The sequence below is a fragment of the Corvus hawaiiensis genome, chromosome 3 (assembly GCF_020740725.1).
Source record: "Corvus hawaiiensis isolate bCorHaw1 chromosome 3, bCorHaw1.pri.cur, whole genome shotgun sequence".
Lineage (NCBI taxonomy): Eukaryota > Metazoa > Chordata > Aves > Passeriformes > Corvidae > Corvus > Corvus hawaiiensis.
In genome coordinates this window covers 18,494,557-18,517,731 of record NC_063215.1, presented here as the reverse complement: position 1 = coordinate 18,517,731, position 23,175 = coordinate 18,494,557, and the positions used below count along the sequence as shown (strand labels likewise).

The window sequence follows — 23,175 nt, the reverse complement described above, 5'->3', positions numbered from 1 at the left end:
AGTCATTGTGCTGCTGTGTTGGAGGCGGCTGGTGCTGTCACTAGCTACAGCCATGAGAAGATGCACAGCAGTCTTCAGGGAGAGTTTAGACTCAGGGCTGAGAGCTGGCAGAGGACATTCTCCCTCCTTGTCTTGGTAAATTAGTTTGTGCACCTGTGTTTCATACTGTTATATGTGGCTAGTGTCTCTTTCTGGCTATCTGCAGGCAATTCCTAGTAGAGTGGGATTTCTGAGCAGCCCTTTGGAAGTGTCTTAAAGCCTCCAAATGTGTGGAGCCCTGTGCCTGTTGGGATTTTGGATTCTGTGGTGGTGACAATATATTACATTTAGTTTCCAGTTCTGGTAAGTTGAAGTGATGTTACCCATATCCTTTTTTTGTGTCTCAATCCTTAGATAAGGATTTCACAGTGAGGCCAAAGTATTTTTAGTTTGCCTATTTAATTTGGATACAAATGAACATACTTTATCTACTGTGTCTTTTTTTCCTCTACAATTACATTGAAATAGGGATTAATAAGCCTGAGGGGAAAAAGAGAGAAATGATAGTAAGTGTTTAATTATGAGTACTGCCTGTTTAAATTACTATGAAAAAATACCCATTCATTACTTTATGCTTGTATAATTTATGTTTAACTGTTAATGTATGCTATTTCAGGGAAGAGTATGATATGATAATAATATCAATTTATCTGAGATTCATTATGTAAAATTTTGCATACAAAGATGTTACTCTGTCCTAACTTTCCTTTTTCCTTACTGTGTAACTATTTAAACATCAGTTGACTGGCAATAAATGTTTTCAGGAATTAAGAGTAATTATTACCCTTCTACATTCTTTGCCGTAGAGTGTAGAAGGAGAAGTTCAGGCAGTGTAAACTACAGATAACATTTAGTGATTAATCACAGCGTCCTGACATTGTTGAGGTTGGAGGGGACCTCTGGAGGTCATCCAGTCCAAACCCCTACTCACTCAGGGGACAACTAAAGCAGGTTGCTCAGTGCCATGTCCATTTAGGTTCTAAATGTATCCAAGGACAGAGACTCTGCAATCTGTCTGGGCAACCAGCCAGTGTTTGACCACCCTCACTGAAAAAAAGAGTTGTTCTTTCTTATCTGATCTTGCATGGTTTTCATCTCAGCTGAAACTGATGCCAGATAAGTAAGGTTTTCTCATATTTTTGCTTATGTGGAGTCAAAGAGACTGACCAAATCACACAGGGGTTAAGTTAGCTTATTTGCATTTAAACTGCTACAGAGGATAAGAAACATTCAAAATTAGAGTGTAAGTACTATAGATCATAAACCTATATATATATGGCTTGGTCACACAGAATAAGAGCCCATTTTTCTAACTGTTTATTTTTCAAACAGATAAATTTTAGTTATCTGTAATTCATCTAGTATGGATTACAGGGAGTTTTTATGACAGTATTGATATAGATAATGCAATGTTAAACTATATATCCTTTCTTAGTAATTTTTGGCAGTTTGACCTAGCACGTGTACATTTGCATTGTGATATCTCTGCCGTATTTATCATTATAATAGCTTGTTATAGCCAGGGACATAACAGACAATATGGAAGGCTGGCACTACTGAAGTCCCATTTATATCCTCCAAATGTATTCTAAGTGGTTCAAGTTGGCTTATGTTGGAATTTAAGCAAACCAAATGGTGGGCTATTTTAAGATTGCAGGAAACCCTGAGTAATGTGTGTGCTTGCAGGGCAAATCTGTTTCATACATCACAGAATAACTAGGTTGGAAAAACCTTTTGAGATCATCAAGCCCAACCTATGTACAATGAGTCTAATCTGTTCTCTGTTCTGTCTTCTCCCTCTGAAGAGGAGGCAGAGTCCAAGTGACTGGATATGTGTCCCATCTCACTGAATATACGATTTTGAGTCCAGTGTTGCTACACATACGCTGTATAGTGTAGCCTCACTCAATGTGATATGGGTTGCACCACATACAGAGTTCCTTTGGGCAGGCTTATCCAGTCAGCTTGTCATTAGTATTCTGAACAGGATCTTCTCATTCTCCCATATGGCACTGGGGGATTGGATTGGATTCATAAATGCTCAAAGGGAAAGGCCTTTGATAAATTTCTACGTTCTGAATTATAACTGGATTTTGATCTGAAATAGAGATTTACAGTAGTTATTTTCTCCCTCTATTATTGCTTTGATAGCAAAATATAGTGAAAATTAACTGGGCAAGGCTGCTGGCTCCACTGAAACAGTACCATTCTTATTGAGAGCAAAAAAAGAAATAAATAATAAAGTTAACATTAAAGTTAACAAATGAAGTTAACTACCCAATTTCTTATATAAATAAGAAATATATTTCTTGGAACCCATGTTATTATTTTGATACCTACTTGATACCAATTATTAAACTACATGTTTGTAAAATGCCATAGTAACACCTATTTAAATTAATATTTTAATTACTATGAATAAAAACCTAACAGTAAAATTATATTCTTGCATTTGAATTTTAAAAGCTATTTTAATGAAACAAACATCTGGGTCTAATTTGAACAGTTGTATTTTTGTGCAGCTGTTTGTGACGTACCTTATAAGACTGCTTTGTGAATAGGGAGGATTTACAAAATACCAGTCTGGAAGTGACACAATCTATTTTATTATTTTTTCCCTATTGAATTGTATTTAGAGCCAAATTCTGTTTGTTCATGGAAATAGACTGAAAGGCAGTCTAGACCAGATCTAAGTGATTATGGAGTGGATGAGTATCTGAGAACACCAGTTCTTGGGCTGGGGTGGTCACTCCAGCTGTGTCTTGTCTGTATGTCATGATGTGACCTTAGTGTTTTTTTTCTCCCCTCCTTGTACTTTCTCTTCCATTGAAATGGTACCAGGAACATGGTCAGAAAGAGACCTCTAGACAATAGCTATAATACACAGTGCCACAGTCTGTTTGCCTCTGGCTGCATCTTTATTAAACTGTCTCCTAGAATGTGTTGGGATACCAGAACTCAATTATCTGTACTGTGACATGCTCATGCATGGTATGAGCTTGTGCCAGCTCATACCCCAATTCACAGTCTAGAAGTTAGGATGGACCAAACACCATTCTCAATAGTCATGAACTTTATTTTGGAGACTAACCTAGGTAAATATTATGGATTAGACAGATGATGCTATGTGGTTTCGGGACTGGGGAATAGGTTTTGTCACTGTTTTGTTCAGTAGTGTAAATGGAGCAAGTTCTGTGTGGATAACTTGAGGGACCAGGATTTTGTTGTAAATTGTCCTGCAATATTTTCCCACTTTAGGAGCTTTGTGGTACTCCACAAATATACTTTAAAGCTAGAAAAAGGGTAGCTGTAATGGAAATTAAAGGACTAAAATGTAAACCTAAAACGCACAATTGCCAACCAATTAACATATGCTCCGTCTAGAACTGTAACAGCACTCAGTGTCCACCTTCATACTGTATGGACAGGGCCAAAGCATGATCCTAAGGACTGGCAAGGGATAGAAGGAAATCTCCAATCTGTTAGTGTAGTCCCTGACACATTTTGGGTGAATGTCAGTTTGCACTCTTTCAAACAATGTCCTTGGTTTGAGATTCACAATTCCAATGGGGACAATTGAATATCCTTGGAAGAGTGTTTAGGTATGGATATGAGCATAGAATACTGTGCTTTGTACCATCCTGTCCCCAGCTATTTGTATAGATACAGCTAGTGAGGTTGATGCCAGGCTAAAGACAATGTGGGTGTTGAAAGAGAGAACATAGACTTTTATGTCTAACCAATTCCTTGCCTTATACATTTGCTGATAGAATCCCATCAGTATAGAACTCTGTCTCACTGATTATTAACACTGTTTTTTTGTTTTTTCTCATGTAACACAGCTTTTGCATCTAAGGACAGATTTTATGCTGGAGTGAAGATTTATGCTTTCCTACATTTGCCGTTACACTAGCAACCTATCTTTGTTTCTACTGGGTCCTCATCAATAAACACAAATTCATTTGAATGAACAGATCGAAGTTACATAGAAGTCTACAATCACTGCAGTATCATTAATGACACCAGGACTTTATATAGCATAAACTAAAGCAAAATGATGCCTTTTTCAGTAGGTGAGGAAAGCAGGTTTTAGAGTTACCGTCCTACCACTATAAATATTTAACTGGGTTTTTTTTTTCTGGTTTGAACTCCTGTGTGGGAAATCCTTTTTGATTCCAAGCCTCAATTTTTCACTTCTTGGCTTAGCAGATAGTAGAAAAGCTGTGGTGGCAGCTTATTTTCTCAGGGGAGAGAGTGTATCAGGCCACTTGACAGTGACTTCTCTAGTTGATTAAATTGTGTCAGCCACTTCCAAACAGAAAAGTCTTATGGAAAAATGGTGAAAGAATATGACACAGGTTTTTGAGGATAGAAGACATGAAACAGTGAAAGCCTTGGAATTCCTCAAGTATGACAGATTTTCTAAAATACTGACAAGTAACATATTGCATTGAACAAAGATAGTATTTGAAAGTGGGACTAGTGTTTATATTTAAGGAATGCTTCTGAGAAGAAAATATTTTAAATATCTTGCATCAGCTAATGATGTATGATTTATTTTTTCTGCGGATTAAATCAATAATTCACAGTACTATCTGTGGGCCTTCCACATGGCAATTTATCTGTAATAAGTCACATTATATCAAGTAAATATGTTATGAATCAGACTGTTTTCTTGGTTTTAAGTTTTCTACTCTCACATATGCAAATTTCCAAATGTCTAGGTTCCTTTATAGACTGAATGTTTGTAGTGAAACTCTATTAGGTGGGATTTGGAATGGTCATTTTCTTGATTTAGATACCATGAATTAAAGTTAAATGAATATGGTATGATAGTAGGTTTATATTTTCCAAAGTATTCCTAAGGAAGGAAACAAGTTGAGAGTGACAATATACTGCAATGCATAGTTATATTATGTTAGTGAAATTTAAAGAAAAAACAACATTATATAATATTTAGAAAATTTATAGAATACAATGTTTAAACATCATAGATAATATGAAAGGATCCTTAATCCAAGGACTATTAAGAAAAAATCTCATAATCACAAAGCACCACAGTTTTCTACAGCAGCAGTGTGTTACGAATAGAGGATTTGAGAAATTAATTCTGTGAACGGCTAATGAAACCTAATTTCCCATAGATTTCTGTCTGATATTACATAATCTTTCTATATATTATAATACTATTCTAATAATAAACCAGAATAATAATTCACATTTGTCTTTCACATGTCTTTTGTCACCCTGCCTGGGTGTACAAAGGGGTATATTATGGCTACGGCCCTTAACAACAGCCCCCTTACTCAAGTAATGTGTATAAAATTCAAGCAAAGCCACCTTCTTTGAACTTGTGATTCTCCCCATGTAGCAAGACCATATAAGTTCAACTGTGCAAGAAAGGGGGAGTTATGAAGCAGAAAAGATAATAATATCTGTTTTCCAATTCTCCATGTTAAGACTTAAGAGAGAAACTATTATTTAAAGTGATGAGCATTAAAAATGATATAATCAGGGAAAGGACTATAAGAAGTTTATAAAACTTGCTTATCTAATATTTAATTTGATTTCAACCTAACTCCTAATAATTCAAGCCATTGTTGTGACAATTGTGAACATTTAGGTAATTCTAGCAAGTCAAAAATACAGAGAGATCAAAAATCTGTGGAGATTTTGCAGTGTCATTATATAACTAATGTGGGTATTATGACCTTTTCTATTATGTCCACCTAAAAACTTGTCTATTATGTGAAGGAAAACAAAATATGTTCTCATCATTAACTGAAAAACAATAGACTTGGACTCTGAAAACTGTAGCATTTGTTCTATCCTTGAAGACAACACTGATGGTGGAATGTATTCCCTCTATATAAGGGCACATTGATAACCCCCAATCTTTGTATGATCTTATCTGAAACTCTGTTGATGAGATAGCTGAAATAATAATGATAAATTCTATAGAAAGGTTTGCACACTAAAGCAAGTAATGTTTAAATTGTATGCAGAAATAAATACAAAACGGAGGTAATTCTCAGTGTGCAGATGTAATGTAGGACATTTTGCCATGAGGCTAATGTTGAAAGATTTAACTTTTCTGTAATCAAGCAATCACACATGATTCCAATGTCAAAATCAAGAGCTAATTAAAAAAGTGTAAATTGAAGTATATGTCTGACATATGATGTGAATTGCTTCTTCAAGGAAAGGAAGTGTGTGTTTATTAAACAGAATAATTCTTGATCACTGTATATCTTCCATTGGCAAATTAAAACAACAGAATTTTAAGATAAAGAAAATAATTTAGGTATTTTAGTTAATTCCTGTAGCTTCTGTGCCTTGCACTATGCAGTGCACTTTTCTTGTTACTCTGGATTTATGTATTTCTAGGGATGATGTTTCTAAATCAACCCTCAGAGCATTCTGAGGTTTAAATGCAGGTTTGAACTTTTATATTAACAGTAAGTTTTTTGTATAGCTATTTTATTCTTAGACTTGAATAACAAAAGTTGTGTTAAGTTACATAATGTATTGGAGGAAAAAACTGCTAAAAATGAAGCACGTTGCTCCCTTTTCCGCTGAACTGACTGCATTTCATGTCCGTGATCCCCAAGTTTTGCCTGACTTCACTCCAGTTCCACTAGATGGCCCCAAACGTCTTCTCAATGCAGCTTTATTGCTTCAAGATGTTTTAATGTGGTATGCAGACATAAATATTTGCTCTTGGCTGAAACTTGACACACTGTGATAGGAGTGCTAGGACTTGCCCCAGGCAGCTTTATTTATAAGAAAAGAAAGGAAAAGAAAAGAAAAGGAAAAGAAAAGAAAAGAGAAAAGAAAAGAGAAAAGAAAAGAAAAGAAAAAAGAAAAGAAAAGAAAAGAAAAGAAAAAGAAAAGAAAAGAAAAGAAAAGAAAAGAAAAGAAAAGAAAAGAAAAGAAAAGAAAAGAGAAAAGAAAAGAAAAGAAAAAAGAAAAGAAAAGAAAAGAAAAAAGAAAAGAAAAGAAAAGAAAAGAAAAGAAAAGAAAAGAAAAGAAAAGAAAAGAAAAGAAAAGAAAAGAAAAGAAAAGAAAAGAAAAAAGAAGGACATGTTCCTGGTAAGCATTTTTCTTGCCACAGTATTATTACCTTCATAGAAAGTCATATTTTGTAATATGCAAGATAAACAGATCACTTACATACATTTTTCTTGGTCTTAGAACAACAGAGTACATTATAATATTACACATAAAAAAAAGTAGGGAAGAGAGCTGTTCAATATAAAGCATTTAGATCCCAGTAGTATAAAAAATTGGTAAATTATTAATTACTCTCTATGCCATCTAAATTATGTTAGATTCCTTATGTTACATACAAGAAGCTTCAGCTTCCTTTTTGATATACACAGACAATTTATTTGAGGTTACTCTGTCATGGAAGAAGACATAAGGTACTTTCTAAAGCATTTTAGAGCAGGTTTGCAGCACTGCCAATGTAAAATGGCTGATTTAAGACTAGAGTACAAAATCCCTTTTAAAGAAGAGCTGGTTTTCAGCCGTAAATTTATAAATGCTGCTTTCTGTTCCCTTTTTCATGTTACAAGACAAGGCAATCTCCTTGCAAAATACTGGACTCATAGTAGAAGATCAGTTCCTTTTTTCATATGTTCTTCTAAGTCTGATCAAATTCTAAGATTCATCATTGTTCTGGGTGAGAGACTAGACATAAGACTCTTGATAACAGTTATGAATGGTACAAAGTAGATGATAAACCCATTATGTCATTTATACATTCAAAATAGAAAAGGTCACTAGGAAATTATTTATTGGTAAGAATGTAATGGGTGAAACTAAAAGGAATTCTCCGTTGAGCTTCAGTATCAAAAAACAGAAAAGGTTTAATGAATGAAAATTAATGAAAAATAAGTGAAAATTAAGTATTAAAATTACTGTCATTAGTGGTGTAGGAAAGGGGAGGAAGTATTTTAATGTTTGAAGGGGTTGTGAGTTATGGATAATCTTCAGAAGGTCCAAAAGAAATGTACACTTGTGGAATAATAGGAAGAAGAGGAGTTTCAAAGACGTGATAGGAAATAACAGAAAGAAGGAAGTAATAGGAAGAGGAGTTTCAAGGAAAATGGATATGTAATGCTAGGGGCTGAGGAAGGTGGCTTATCATAATTATTTATTTTTTTAATTAGAAAACAGACTTTGGAAAGAAGATTGTAGTATCTGACACAGAATATGAAAAAATCCAAGTATTTTTCTATTAATTTAGTTTAATCTGTATTTAGGAGAACAGTGTATGTTGAAAGGGAAAGAAAGAAGAGAAGAAATGAGTTTTGAGAACCTACAATTGATATAAAATCACATAGAATCAGAATTGTTAAAAATGGAGGGCCCTTTTGGAGGTCATCCAAACCCCTATTCACAGACAGGTCAACTAGAGCAGGTTGCCCAGCCCCATACCCAGTCAGGCTCTGAATATCTCCAAGCATGGAGACGTTGCAATCTCTCTGGGCAACCAGTACCAGAGTTTGACCAGCCTCACTGTAAAAAAGGTTTTTTCTTACGCTTAAGAGGAATTTCCCATCTTTCAGTTTGTACCCATTGTCCTGTAGCCAGATACCACTGCAGAGTCTGTTTACTTTGCTCACTCTGTCAGGAATTTATACACATTGGTAAGATCCCCCTGAGCCTTCACATCACACACAGAAGTTATCTTGGCTTCTCCTCATAATCAAATACCTGCTCCAAGGCCTTCCTTGTCTTTGTGGCCTTGCTCCAGTAAGCCCACATTCTCTGTTGGGCTGAGGAGCCCAGAACTGGACACAACATCTAATATGGACTGCAATGCACAAAACTATTGTCTTGCTACTGTTTTAATGAGCTTACCTTGCCTCTGCTAGGAATCATGATAACTGTTGAATAACACAAAGAGAATGTAGCTGAAGTCTGAAGGACAATGTATTTTGCTGTTGACTCATATGTCAGAAAGGCATTAAGGATATGATCCCACTTTTTTTTTTTTTTTAATGAGTTTTAAAATTTGATGAAATACACTAGGGTTAAAATGAACTATTGAAATTTAAAATTGTGTTTGAATAGATAGATGGTTTAAGTTCAGCCAGCTTTCTCCTTGAATCAACAGTTTCTCCTTGTTATTGTTTGGTTTTGATCTTGTTCAGTTTGTAAATAAGAAGTAGAGTAAGCCACTTGGTGAGCTTGTAGTGTATCACTAGAGAAATAAACTAAAATGAAAGAAAAGAGTTCTACTTATTTAGACAAAGCTCTTAATTTCCCAGGATGTTAATGGAAATTTATTTCTTTTGTGAAATCTTCAATTTAAGTCAGAGATAATAAAATATCTTTTTCTTTATGTTTAGCATCCTTCCTCTAATTATTAAATTATCAGAATCTTTACACTTTTGAGAGTCTTTGGGAAAGCCTTTATAATAAAAAAATCTTGAAGAGAGAAGAAAAAATGTTCTCACTCATTCTAACTTCAACATGACTTAATGACTCTTTCTCAGTCTTTCTAAGCAACTGTTTTGCTCAGATCTATCCATATGTTGAAAGTGTTTGTCTGGCAGCAGCAATGTTCATAAAAGCTACAAAAACCCAAAAACATTACACTGGAATTTGTTTTGCTGTTTTGCCATATATCTCTCAGAGCCTATGTTTCTTGAGAAGTTGTTAGGTTTTTTGCTTTCAAATTGATAACAATATTTAAAGAGTTCAGATTTGCAGACTGCAAACTAGCACATTACCACAGAAAATTTTACTTTCCCATTTACAGACACTATTTTATAATTTTAGCATGTTAAGTGTGTCTTTAAATATGGTGCTCCCTTTCTCTTGCTTTACACAGAACGTACCATTACCTGTTTAACTCTTTAGTTTGGAACCTGATTTTTACAACCCTGTTAACATATTCCTTTTGGTTTTTTGAACCACAGTTTTGTGAAACACTGAAAAACCACCAATGCTTGTGCTACACTAACTTCTATATGTCTCAGACAGTTTATTTCTTTTTTGAGAGAAGGAATATAATTGCAATTTTTGGAGCTTTTAGCTGTGGAGACATATTTCTTCTTCATCTCTTCCATATGTTACACATGTAGTGTAAAAACAAAGCATCTCAGTTCCCCTCATTTATTTTTAACATCATAGCTGGGTCAGAATGATATTTTCTGTGGCTCATGTTGAGTTTGTGGTCAAGCTAAGACAACTCCTCAAAGTGCCTTTTGTCAGCCATCCACCACTCCCTCTTAGATGTAAGCAGTTGTAGTACCTCCACTTTTCTTGTCATGATTTCCTTGTACACAGGTAATGGAGAATGAAGTTTCAACATTCCCCAAGCATTTCACCTGTTCTGGGATTAATGCTAGTATAAAAGAGGCAAAGCTTATACGTCCCTTTCAGTTCCCCTCAATCAGCTGGCTGAATCAAGCTGTTTTTCTGTGTTTTCAGTTGTGTAAAACTTTAATATTTATTTCTTCACTACTGAGACATGTTTCCACATCTTGAATATTTTATCAGAACAGTTTGTTGTTGCTGACAGTATAGACATCTGAGATGAGATTCATATAGACATCCACTGCTGTTTGAAATCCTCTGGTTTATGCTACCTGACCTCCAGCTGCTGCTCCAGAGTGACACGAGGCTCCAGAAGTCATGCAGCCCACCTGTTGTGTGTCTCAGATTCCATAGGTATCTGAAAGTGCACTAGGCACAATGATTAAGCAGCTGAAACCTGTGTTTGGGATTGTAGGTAACTTCTGGAATTTCTTTGGAGATCTTCTGAGCCAGAACAACCTGTTACAAATGTTGTACACTTTCAAAATCCTCTTTGCCTCTTCTTGTGGTATTTTTGTCTCCCATAGATGGAATCCAGACTACTGCAAGTCCACCAGATGAGCAGATCAAAAAGATCTTTTTCTGGAGGAAGTTTCTAGAACTGATTTTACAGGAAACGTGTTGTACTAGAGATACTTGCTGGATATGGAAAGATCAAACTTGGAGTTCCATTCTGTATTTTAGAAATCTGCACGCTTTTCAAAACAACATATCTTCTTAAGAGAAATTAGCTTACATATGCGGACTTTCAAGAGACTTATTCTCATCATGTTTCTGTCAGATGTTTCCCTTCAACTGTCCACACTGAAAGAGGACTTGGGAGTTAAAGCAAGCACTGGGCATCCTTACAGAAGTATACGACAGCTCTTTAATCCCACATTGCAGCCATTAGAATCAACAGAAACTTGCCCTACCTTTGAAGACAGTGATTTTTTAGAAATTGTATAATGTGAACCAGTTTCAACACTGAAATCTCAGTTCTTTTCATATCATGGCTTGGATGTTTGATGGCTCTGAGAGCTGAAAGAAGATGGATCTTCTATGATTGGATGCATCCTTACAAATGACAGCATTCAATCTAAATAGTCAAGGTTGAAAGCATTCCTTATGACACAGTGATTAACTTGTCTGCCTGTCATGCTACATTATTTATTGAATCTGGACTTTTTTATTAGTCAGAATTAATCTGATGGTTATTTTACTTTTTTGTGGTCACATTCTGCAACTGGTAGGTTTATGAAAAATATTACAAGAATTTTCCTGCTAGATAAAAAATCTGATGCCATAGTAGTACTTAAATTGAATGTTAATTTTCCTAATGGAAAAACCCTAGACAATGTGCTCCTTCCGATTGAAAAAGAATTTATTAATTTTATTCTTTTCCTATGTTTAGTATACTGCCTTCTATTTCTCATCTTGCATACTATATCACTGACATTAATTTTATCAAAAAGTTCCTGTCTTTGATTATAATTTAACTTTTGTTCTTCTTTCTTTGTTGCCATTTTAAGCATATTTTTTCTAATTTGTGGTGAATGACTGTTTCTGTGTCTTAGAAGCTACTGTAATTAACACTCATGATGAAGTCTTGCTACTGTGTACTGTTGAGTAGTCCAAACCGATTCCATTATGAAAATATATCTGCAGCATTGGATAGATAATATTTGTGTATTTTCAAAATGCATATTGCTTTTTTCATGTTGAATTTTGGTTGTGGTGGGAAGAAAACAAAAGTATCAATATTTTTAATATATATTATAGGACTGTTTAAATTACATTGGGCAAAATGACCCTTTTCCTTCTAGCCTCCCTTAGTTTTTCAGCTTACTTTTAACTTTCATACTTTGCACACAGTTCCGCGATTATTTTTTTTAATGGCTAATTAACCGAAAGTGCATGACTTCTGATTGCTCATTTAAATTAACTAATGAGCATGAAAGAATTAATGTAGCTTTGATACAGGAAAAGATGTTTTCAGTTGGCATGTTCATATCCGACTTTCTCTCAGTAATACGTAAATGACAAATTTAAGTGTCAGAAGAAAACCTACTAGAGTGTGCTACTTTGTAATGTGTTCAGTATTGTAATGTGAAGAAACAAGCACAGATACAACAGTACAAGTGGCAGAACAAGAACAATAGTACAAGTTCTGTGCAAGTGACAGAACAATTTATATTTACTTTTTTTTACAATCTGTAGTTGAAATTCACTAGTTGTTGACATGGACAGCAAAAGAGTCTACATTACAAAATTTATTTTGATGTTTGAATCCATCTTAAACCAGACATCTTTGGGAATTGTCGTGTTAAACACCAAATTTTTTCTGTTGGAATGGTTGAATGGTCTCATATTACAGTAGTTGACTGTTCATTTGGAAATATTTAGGACATTTCTGGTTGTCAGCATGAATTTTTTTTCTTTGTACCCTGCCTTTGTTATCTTAGTAATGTTTTATATTTTGGCAATTGTTTGAGACATCATTATGTCATCATATTACAGTCTAGTTTTAGGTCTTCATTAGTTTAATGTTAAGCTTTTCTTTAAAATTTTTGTATGTTTTACAGTATTAGAACTCACAAAATAATAAAGTCCTTGGGTTCTGATATTGTGTTTATGAGAAATATACATGTATTTATTAGTTGATGAAGGTCCTGATTATTTCCTCAGAGGGAAATTATGTAATCAATACTGTAAGCATGTCTCCAAAAAATCAGTTAAATGATAAATTAAGGTAATCATAATAAGAAATATACATGTAGAGTGAGTAATATTTATAAGTTGTTCACTTAATGATGGGTAATTTCAATACCACCAAACAGGAGAGTTCTCTCATTCATATGTTTCGTAACTTAAGGGCTGGAATTGTCTCAGCATCTCATAATAATAACATTTAGACTCTCTCTGATCTAAAAAAAAATGTGCTGATTAGTTCATGGATCTGAGTGTAATGTTGGACTTAAGTGTAGCAGATAAATTAATATTCTTCTCTCTGCTGTTTTTGAAGTTCTATTAGCAATTCTTGGAGCTGCTTGATTTTTATACAAATACTGTAATTGGGTAGTAGTAATGTTAAATTTAGCCTGCGTAAAAGTGCTTATCACGTTGAATTGCCATGCATCACAGAATAGGGAATCACAGATGTAATACGTTTAGAAAAGATAAGCTGGTATGTTTTGCTCTAGGCAAGGTTTCTGAATGACTGTGGAAAAACTACTGTTTAGGTATTTTACTGATCTGGCCAGATACATGGATAGCCCTTTAAATACTAGATTTTTATGAAAATACTCAATATTTTGTCCAATTGAAGATAAGGTATAATATTTCTGTCCACAAATACAGAAATATTACTTTCTTTAGAATCCTAAATTTGGAAACAATTCTGAAAATTTGTGGTCAGAGGCATTTGTTAGAGTGAAGCCATAGTGAAGCAACTTACCGTTGTAAAAATGGCTATTTTTCTTACCCATGCTAAATCTAGTTTCAGTCACATATTTCTTTCGGTATGATACCATGAGTGAAGTGAAATAGTTATATGCTAGTCTAGTAAAACTCCCCTACAGATCTGCGTATTTCAGAGTTATATGCCCCCATGTTTAAGAGTTTTCTACAGTTGCTTTTGTAGTGGGTTTGGTTTGTAACCAGGCAGAAACACCAATTTAGTATAGTGGTTTGGTCCAAAAATACTCATTACTGTTTATCTTCTGTGAGATAAGAATTAGGAGAAATGCAAAGCAGGCACCAAACTTGAAAGAATATAAAAAAGTTTATTAACAGACCTAAAAGAAGAAAAAAAAAAATCATACCACACTTTCAGAACACTTCTCCTCCCCTCCCCACCTTTCTCCCTTCTCCCAGTGACAATGTAAAAACCCTTGAGATGTTCAGTCCATTTAGGAAGAGGAGTCTCTCTTGCCCATGCTATGAAAACATTATCACAACGAGACAGCTGCCCGGGTTTGTTCTCTGCTCGCATGTGAGTCCCTTCCCACAACTTGCAGCTTTTCCCACAACTGCTTTCGAGGGTCCACTCTTGAATTACTGGGGTAAAATTTTAAGGTTGAGCTTTTCAGAAACAAAAGTTCTCTTCACCCATCTCTGGGAGCATTTCATCTCTAAGAACAGAGGCCGTCCTCCTTCCCTGGGAGCAAAGGGTCTTCCTCATCTTCATCTCTAGGACTATCTCTGGGAGCATCTCTAGGAACTGAGGTCTTCTCCTTTTCCATTTGGAGCAAAAGTCCATCGCTTCCATCTCTCCCTGTTCAAACTTCTCATGAAATTACAGCTGTGTCAGCATCTGCCTATCTCAGCGCAGGTGCTTTTGCTCACAAGTACAAGTTGAACGCTCCACCCCCCATGCCTGCATGAAATTACAACAGCTACTCTGATATATCATAGCTTCACAACAGAATTTCAGCTTTAAGCATCTCCTCTTTCTCTTCCCTCAGGTTTTCAGCTCTTCACAGCACTAAAAGGGTTAATCTCACCTAGGCCTTGCAGCTGGAATGTTGCTTATCGCTGTTGGTCGCATGATTTTTTGCCGGACAGCAGGGCAGGTTCAGCTGAATCTTGGCTGCACTGGAAAGGGGGAGCCGAGCCGCTCCGGCTGCAACATAGCAGGGCTGTGGGGGGCTTCCGCAGGTGGAGCAGGGCCCACTGGCTCCAGGATGGCCGTGGCCCGGCCCGGCCTGGCCCGAGCAGGACCTGGGCCGGGCCCGCTGGCCCCCACTCGGGGCCCACAGCCACCTGTGCCAGCACCGGAAACGAGAGAGAGCTTGGGGGGGAGTTTGTCTTTTCTTAAGTGTGGATCACAGAGGCGGTCGCAATTTTAAGTGGCTTAAAGAATTGTCCATATTCAAACTGGCCAGCTGATAGGTTCTGTCATGTCATAGAGGAAGCTGTAAGCACCCCTTTGCAAGAACATCACTCCCGGGACTATGCTTGCTAGCCCATGACAGCTTTCTTCTGCATTTTCTGTATATTGAGCAGACATATCTATTGAGCAAAACTTTTTTATTCTTCCAAAACATATGAACCATCTGATACTCTTTAGCAAGATGATACATGGATATAGCCCAGCTAGGCTTTCTCCTAAAGGACATGCAATTATTGTAGTGGTTCAAACCACTACTTCTAAAACCTAGATTTTCTTGAACTAAGCATATGAAAGTCTTCAGTGATGATATGCTTTGCCTAAAGCAGAAACACTTATGAAAATGCTGTTGGAAGGAACATTGCAGTGTACTGGCTTTTCATATCTATCATTAAAAATATTTTCTTAGCAACATAATTATTTAATTCTCAAAGTACATAGTTCTTTAAGTGTTTTTTATATTTGTAAGATTGAATAAGGTGCATGGACAGAACCAGGAGATATTGCTTTTTCTCTATGTTAAACAAAACTTTCAAAAATAGACTTAACATCTCAGCAGAAGCAAGTGGGAAGATATTCAGCTGCTGACTGATGTTGACAAGTGTTACCAGTTCTCTACTGTCATATAAAACCATGAGATAAGAATCTTTTCTGTGAAATAATCAACTAAGATCCATTTTAGAGAAATTTTAAGAAATTACTTTTACTCTGCTCCTTTGATTCCAGATTTTTATTAATTTAGTGTTTAATAAAATGATTTTCAGCCTACATTTTGTCATGGATATGCTGGTATACAATTGTTTTGGTGATAATACTATCTTTTAGTTTTAACAGTATTTCTCATAGTTACTTTATGGTTTGGCTCTTTCTTTCTTATTTTATTTAAAATGTTAATAAAAATTTATATTGGATCAATTGATCAAATTTAATACTATGGCCAAACTGGAATATGAAATATGCTAAATATTTTTAAAAATTGATTTTGTAACTACTGAATCACTTTTCTTTGTTATTAGCCACTTTTTTATAAGTTCCTTGACATAATTTAAATCTAAAGCAATCCTCCACAGTTTACAGTGTCTTGCTGTGCACCCAATTAATGCATTTCGTTTGCAATTCATATGACTGTGCGGGTGGGGAGCATTACAGTAGCAAGATGGAGAACCAAATGCAAGGTCTTCTTTAAAGAAGCAACCTTTGTCTTCGTTCTGAAGGACAAGAAAGTTAGTAAGTACGTGATACAAGCTCACTTCTTATGCCTTTTGGTTCAACTGCTGTAACAATTTAATAATTTACTGATACAAACATGTTACATGATTTCCATTTTTTGAAAAAAAGTGTTCTGCTAGCGTTGATTCCTTAGTTGAATTTTGTTAGGGAGAATATTTGTCATAAAGTGGGTAATAAATGAACTTTTTTGCTGTTACACTGACAAGAAATAGGTTTTTCACAAATCCCATTGTTCCCATTTGGGTTCATGAGGTAAAGTCAAGGGCATGATTATGAAAGAGTGCTCTCTAAGAATAAGTAAGCAAATAGGTCCTGTCTTGTTCTGATTATCTTTTCTGAGAACTGGGAAGATATCTCAGTTTATTATGATACTATGATTTGGGAGTTGGATGTCATGATGTGCAAAAACAGACAGTGACAACAGGGTTTGCTTAGCCTTAAAAAACAAAGGCTTAGGGGTAACACCATTGCTTTTCAATTACCTAATAAGGGAGAAGATGGATCCTGGTTGTTAATTGAGATACCTGGTGAAAGGAGAAGAGGCAACAGACACAGATTGCAATATTAGCAATTCTTATAAGATGTTAGGATTTTTTTTTCATTAAAAAATGGCCAGAAGTTGCACTAGGGGAGTTTCAGAGCAGATATTAGGAAATATTTCTTCACTGAAGGGGTGGTCAGGCATTGGAATAGGCTGTCCAGGGAAGTGGTGGAGTCACTGACTCTAGAAGTGTTCGAAAAACATGTGGATGTGGCACTTGGGATTATGGCTTAGGGGTTAACATGGTTGTGCTAGGTTAAAAATCGAACTTTGTGACCTTAGAGGTCTTTTCCAAATTAAATGGTTCAGTGATTACTTTCTTAGTTACAAAATAATAGTAGATGATAAAGAATGACCTAGATTTTTTCAGCCAATTAGAGAATGCAACTTATCTTTCGCTTGGAGAGATTCATTCTAAAGGAAATAGCAGAGATTCCCTTTTGCAATAATGTAGTTTCAGTGAGGGGGCACCTTAGCACCTCATCAGGATCTATCTGTAGTAGACTCTTTGTGAATGCAGTAATTTTTGAGACAGTGAAGGGACAGGTCCAATACTGGTGATTCCATTGGCAGGGAATTTACCTTTTGTAAGTATTGGGATGGAAGTAGGCCTGGAACAGGCACACTCACCAACTTAGCCCTTGAAAACTTGTTAATGTGAGATGAGAGAAGGCAGAGAGATTTATATTTGTTGATGTGACATTATCCTGATTAATTTGTCGTGCAAGTGTTGAAACACCAGATAATTTTTTTTCCTAGAACACTGACCTTTTAGGGTACACAAAAGAATTCAGATTGTTCAGAAATTGTTAGTATCTTATAGATGGGAGGCAGAGAAGTGAAGCCAATTACTTGTTTATATGAACCAGGATTTACAAACATCCTTAACTAGCTGCAGCAGCTAACAATTACAAACCACTTTCACTCTTCCTCTGAGAGGAACCAAACAAATGTTGGCTATTGCAAAATTTGCATCTAGGAGATAGCATGAAAATAGATGAGCTGAAGTTTTTGGTAGACTGGCTTGAATTTAAAAAATAGTCCAAAGCAACAGAAAGACACCCACTTCTGTGATTTCTATCCTTGCTTTCATATTGCATACCCATATTGGGTATCTACATGTACTCTCGTCATAGGAGCTAAGACAGATTTGGAGACAGACTGAAGGATCCACTTTCATGCACAGTGCATTGGACTGCCAACAGTGAGAGATCCAGTTTGGGAGTCCAAAAAAAAAAAAGAAAAAAAAAGTGATACCAGTCAAAAAGGAATGAATCTAATAAAGACTTCAGATTTCTTGGATCAGACATGGCTACAGTTAGTTGTGGTTTTGGTAGGTCATTACAGAGGAGCTTTCAAGCTGGCCTATCTAGTTATTTTTCAAAAGCATTTAGTTTGGATTTTATATTTACTATTGATATAGTTTATTATGATAGTTTCTGAAAAGATTAAGACTTATGATTATGATATATTGATGAACTCACATTACAACTTGCCTTTCTGTTTGAAAGCTTTTTTCAGGCAGTATTTTTATTTTATGAAGAGCAACATGCTTTTACCTTTTGCAATATTATTTTTATTACCTGCATGAGGTGTCATTGCTTCTATAGTGTGATTTGGCACAATATTGTAACTGCTTTCACAGTTACTGAGAGCAGATATCTTTGTGGGTTGGCATATGTTTTACCTTTAAAGTTTGATTGCATTTTTAATTTGTATTGGCATTTTTGCTCAGCCTACTAAACTTTCCATTTGTAAATAATAATTCTTTTCAGCTCTCCTAATATTTTTTCTTTGGAAAGTCAGGTTTGTTTTTACAGTACTCTTTTATCTGTATTGTAATTGGCCATATTGCAAATAGTAAATCCTCTAACAAATAAATTTCTAAATTTGTGAACTGTTTGAATTCATTGAAAAATGATAAACTAGGTGTTCATTTATCTATGAATCTTCCTAGTCTTTCTTAACATACCTCCAATTCATGATACTAACATAACATTATATATTCTTCCTAAAAGAGCTTCCCAAAAAAATATGAGAACTAAGAAAATTAAACACAGATACCTGTGGTATAAAAAAATGGACTGTGCAAACATAATTACCTATTTGTCAGTGCTTACTTGAATGACTGAAAAACATTATGATTTACATTGCTTAGAGTTAGATTTAAAACAGCTTATAAGATAATTGTATTCCTTTGGGTTCAGAACTAATGCATAAATAACCTAATTTTTTTTATAACTATTTTATTAGACTGTGTTAAGTATCATTTGAGTGTATTTTAAAACTGATGTCTAGTTTATGAGTTTATGAAATGAATTCACATAATTATTGAATATTGGTAATTCAGAACAATTTGTGCTACAGCACTTCAGCCTCTTACTTGTACACCAGGAATATGAATTCGGACAAGACTTATGGTAGGCAAAAATGACTACCATTTGGAAGTCTTTCAGGGTTCTAAGTCAAGTGAATTGATGGTTTCACACCATTTGTCAGTGTATAAATACTTTATGAAAATGTTTCACAGCAGTGTCTAGGTACTTCAGAAGACATCCTGCTGATTTAACTGAAATTTCTATGACTTCTTCAAAATTTGACTGTAAAAGGCATCAGTTTCATCATGATGACATGTATTATATTGCCACTACTTGGGTAAAATTATGCTGGTTGTTTTGTGGGAGAACCTTTACTTAAAAAATTACGGTATATGGAAAAAAATGAGACAAAATGTATAGAGCTGCCTATAGTAACTGCATTAACTATACCATAGGTGTAATTCAGATTTAAATGAGTAGGATTTAGGGTTCTAATTAGAGATCTATTTTTTAACTTTATAAACCAATCAATTAGAAGTTATTTAGTATATGCCACTTGCAGGAGGCAATAGCTCATATAGCAGGGAAACCATCAAAGTGCATCTAAAATTTAAGTTCCATGTCAACATAATCTCTTATGATGTTATAAATACTTTAACTTGGTTGAATCTCTTCAATGGGTGGAAGGAAGACTTTATTAGCATTTTTACTTTTATTTAAAGTTATTTAAAAAAATGGACCTTCATTGTAACACTTGTCACTCACAATTGTCAAATGAGAATCATAGAATCATAGAACGGTTTCGGTTGGAAGGGACCTTACAGATCATCTGGCTCCAAGGCCCGCCATGGACAGGGACATCTTCCACTAGACCAGGTCACTCAGAGCCCTTTCCAGCCTGACCTTGAGCACTTTCAGGGATGGAGAGTCCACAGCCTCTCTTGGCAACCTGTTCCAGTTCCTCACTACCCTCACAGTAAAGAATTTCTTCCTTGTATCTAATCTAAATCTACCCACATGCAGTTTAAGGCCATTCCCCCTTGTTCTATCACTACAGACCCTTGTGAAAAATCCCTCTCCAGCTTTCGTAGTCCCTTTAGGTATTGGAAGGTGATCTAAGGTTTCCCCAAAGCCTTCTGCTCTCTAGGCTGAGCAGCCCCAATTCGCTCAGCCTGTCTTCATATGAGCGGTGCTCCAGCCCTTTGATCGTCTCTCTTCTGGACTCACTCCAACAGGTCCATGTCTGTCTTGTGTTGGAAGTCCCAGAGCTGGATGCAGCACTGCAGGTGGGGTCTCACCAGAGCAGAGCAGAGGGGCAGAATCCCCTCCCTCGCCCTGCTGCCCACACTGCTCTGGATGCAGCCCAGGATACAACTGGCCTTCTGGGCTGCAAACATGTGTTGCCGTGTTGAGTTTTGTCCATGAATACTCCCAAGTCTTTCTCCCCTGGGCTAGTCTTGATCTATTTTACAATTACTTATAATTACTAAAAGTGGAGAGTGTTCCAGAAATTACTTGTAATTTTAATTATTTAAAATTTCCCTTTTAGGATTATTATAAGCAACTTCCAGAGGACCTAAGTTAAAAAAGGCAAGAGGTAGTTAAAAAATGAATTTTAAATATACATTTTAAAGATGTCGCTAGGGTATGTTTCAGGTATTTTATAAAAAAATATATTGTCAGAGCTATGTAATACTATAATATTACAAAAATATCTGGCAACATAATGAATCTGTTGTAATTTATGCTTGAATTCAGATTAAGTGGATTTCATTATTTGCATTTTAAGTGAATAAAATGTAAAAAGTTATGAAAATGTATGTACATGCTTTGAATCTGAAAGTAACTGAGTGTATTTTTCATACTATTTTTGCATTTATCCTCTTCACCAAATTCTCATAGTGCTTAGTTTTCTCATGTTGAATTTATTACTTTTCTGATCTGCACTGGTAAAATAAGTGATTTAATATTCATGTTTAGAAGACAAAAAAATATTTCATTCATTTGGGACTTTCAGGATAAAGGAAAAGACTATTCCACTTTTAAATTTCTTGTTATGCTTGTAAGGAAGTCATGGGTAAAATACACTGATTACAAAGTTTCTAGATTCCTGGTCTCCTGCTTTCTTACAGGTATCATGAGATTTATAGAAAAGACTCTGGCATAAACTCAGAGACAGAGACACTAAGAGGAAAATCAAGACAGCAAATCAATTTGGGAGACCACATAATGGAACTAAATTAAAAATTACATATTGTATTTTCTTTGCTCATTGTGGAGAGTTACACTTGAGATGCTGCATCTAAATAGTGGATACATTTTGTGTCTTGATCAGCTGGTTGTCCTCTAAATGAAGTCTGTTCAGTCCCCTTTCATAACGCAACCAGGGCAAGGTACACATGCATTTTTCAAGTTACATGTGTCTGGATCATATGGTGGCATGGAGCTGGGACATGGCCAGTGAACTCATCTGGACCTGGCTTGGAAGCTGTAAGTCACACCTAGGTCAGAGCATTAGTCATTCTCTGTAGCAATGGCACTGAAGAGTCTTCTACCTCAAGCCTGCTCCTGTTGCTGGTTTGTGCCCCTGGACTAGTTACCTTCTTAACTCTACTGGCTGAGTCTCTTTGTAGTACAGGACTATCCACTGCAACCAGAGCAACTATTGCTGGAGAAGGACATGTAAGGAAATTTCTGGGCTTTGCATAATGGGACTTACAATAGCTGACACGTCATGGAATGCTGCATAAACCAGCTAGAGAATGCTCATAAAAGGAGCATATTGGAAATATTGTCACTTTCTTAGAGTTGGGTGCTGACATGAAACCTTGAAATAGTCACCTCCGAGAAATGGAGACTTATGGTGTAATACTTTCTTCAGAGTCTATGTCCCATTACCATTTGGGTATAGGGAACTGGACCACTCTCCTGTTTCAGAAAACATGAGGAAGGCACTCAGAGAGAAGTATTTTCATAAACTATTTAGCTGTCTAAGGCCTTGGAAAATGGGATTCCTGAGTTCCTAATCTTTTTTTAGCTTAATTGGTTTCAAACCCACAGGATGCATTTTAGTGAAAAGTGAGGAGGCCATAGAGTACCTGGACCCTAGAACCATCTTCCTGTCATCTAGGGAGAGCTGGGTCTTCATGGAGGGAGCTTAGTACTACCCATAAGGGAATGTTTCCTTTAATGTTGTCAAAGTTTGATTTCTATGCTGGATTAATCTCATAAATTTTTTAGTTAATAGGTTAATGTGGCTGTGCATAAATGCAATTGTTCTCTAAATGTCACCAAGATATTAGTTTTTTAAACAGTAAGAACTACATGGAAAGTATCTGTCATGTAATAAAAATTTCATTTATTTCTATCTATGTTGTAATTTTATTGATTATTCTGCTGCTCCTCAATTAAGATGAATGCCATCTGTGGTTCACTTAATACTTTATAGGCTTTTATTACAATCCTGCTTTTGTTTTTTGTATCATACCTGAATTCATAGCAACATTCTCTAAAATTTGTCTACATGTGAAAGATCACATTATAAAAATAAAGATATAGTTTCATGATGAAAATTAGTTTAAATTTTACTTTCAATGGGATTTTTATATCCATCTTTTCTATTATTATACAATTGACTTTTTCTCAATTTTTTTTTCTCTTGTTTTCTGCTAGTATATATGACGGTTTCATATGTGTTAATCGTAATACTAGAAATATCACTGCACTGATATTATACAAGCTTTGGCTACTTGTAATCCATTGGGACACTAAATCTAAATCCTGGCCTGATGCAATTCTTGCATTGCTAACAACTAACCAGTCTAAATATAGTCACAGCAAATCTT

General features: G+C 35.5%; 2 long non-coding RNA genes across 5 annotated transcripts in view; both read left to right on the top strand.

The window, feature by feature from the left end:
- The first annotated feature begins 7,099 nt into the window (after window positions 1-7,099).
- LOC125323378 lies at window positions 7,100-13,261 on the top strand. Its single transcript, XR_007202508.1, has 2 exons — window positions 7,100-7,131; window positions 10,899-13,261. It is a non-coding gene; the product is annotated as an uncharacterized LOC125323378 (long non-coding RNA).
- A 3,017-nt stretch (window positions 13,262-16,278) lies between these two features.
- Window positions 16,279-23,175, top strand: part of LOC125324043 — a 142,921-nt gene continuing 136,024 nt past the window's right edge. For all 4 annotated transcript variants that reach the window (XR_007202765.1, XR_007202763.1, XR_007202766.1 and 1 more), the window contains exon 1: window positions 16,279-16,472. This is a non-coding gene — a long non-coding RNA (uncharacterized LOC125324043). The remainder of the gene's footprint in view (window positions 16,473-23,175) is intronic.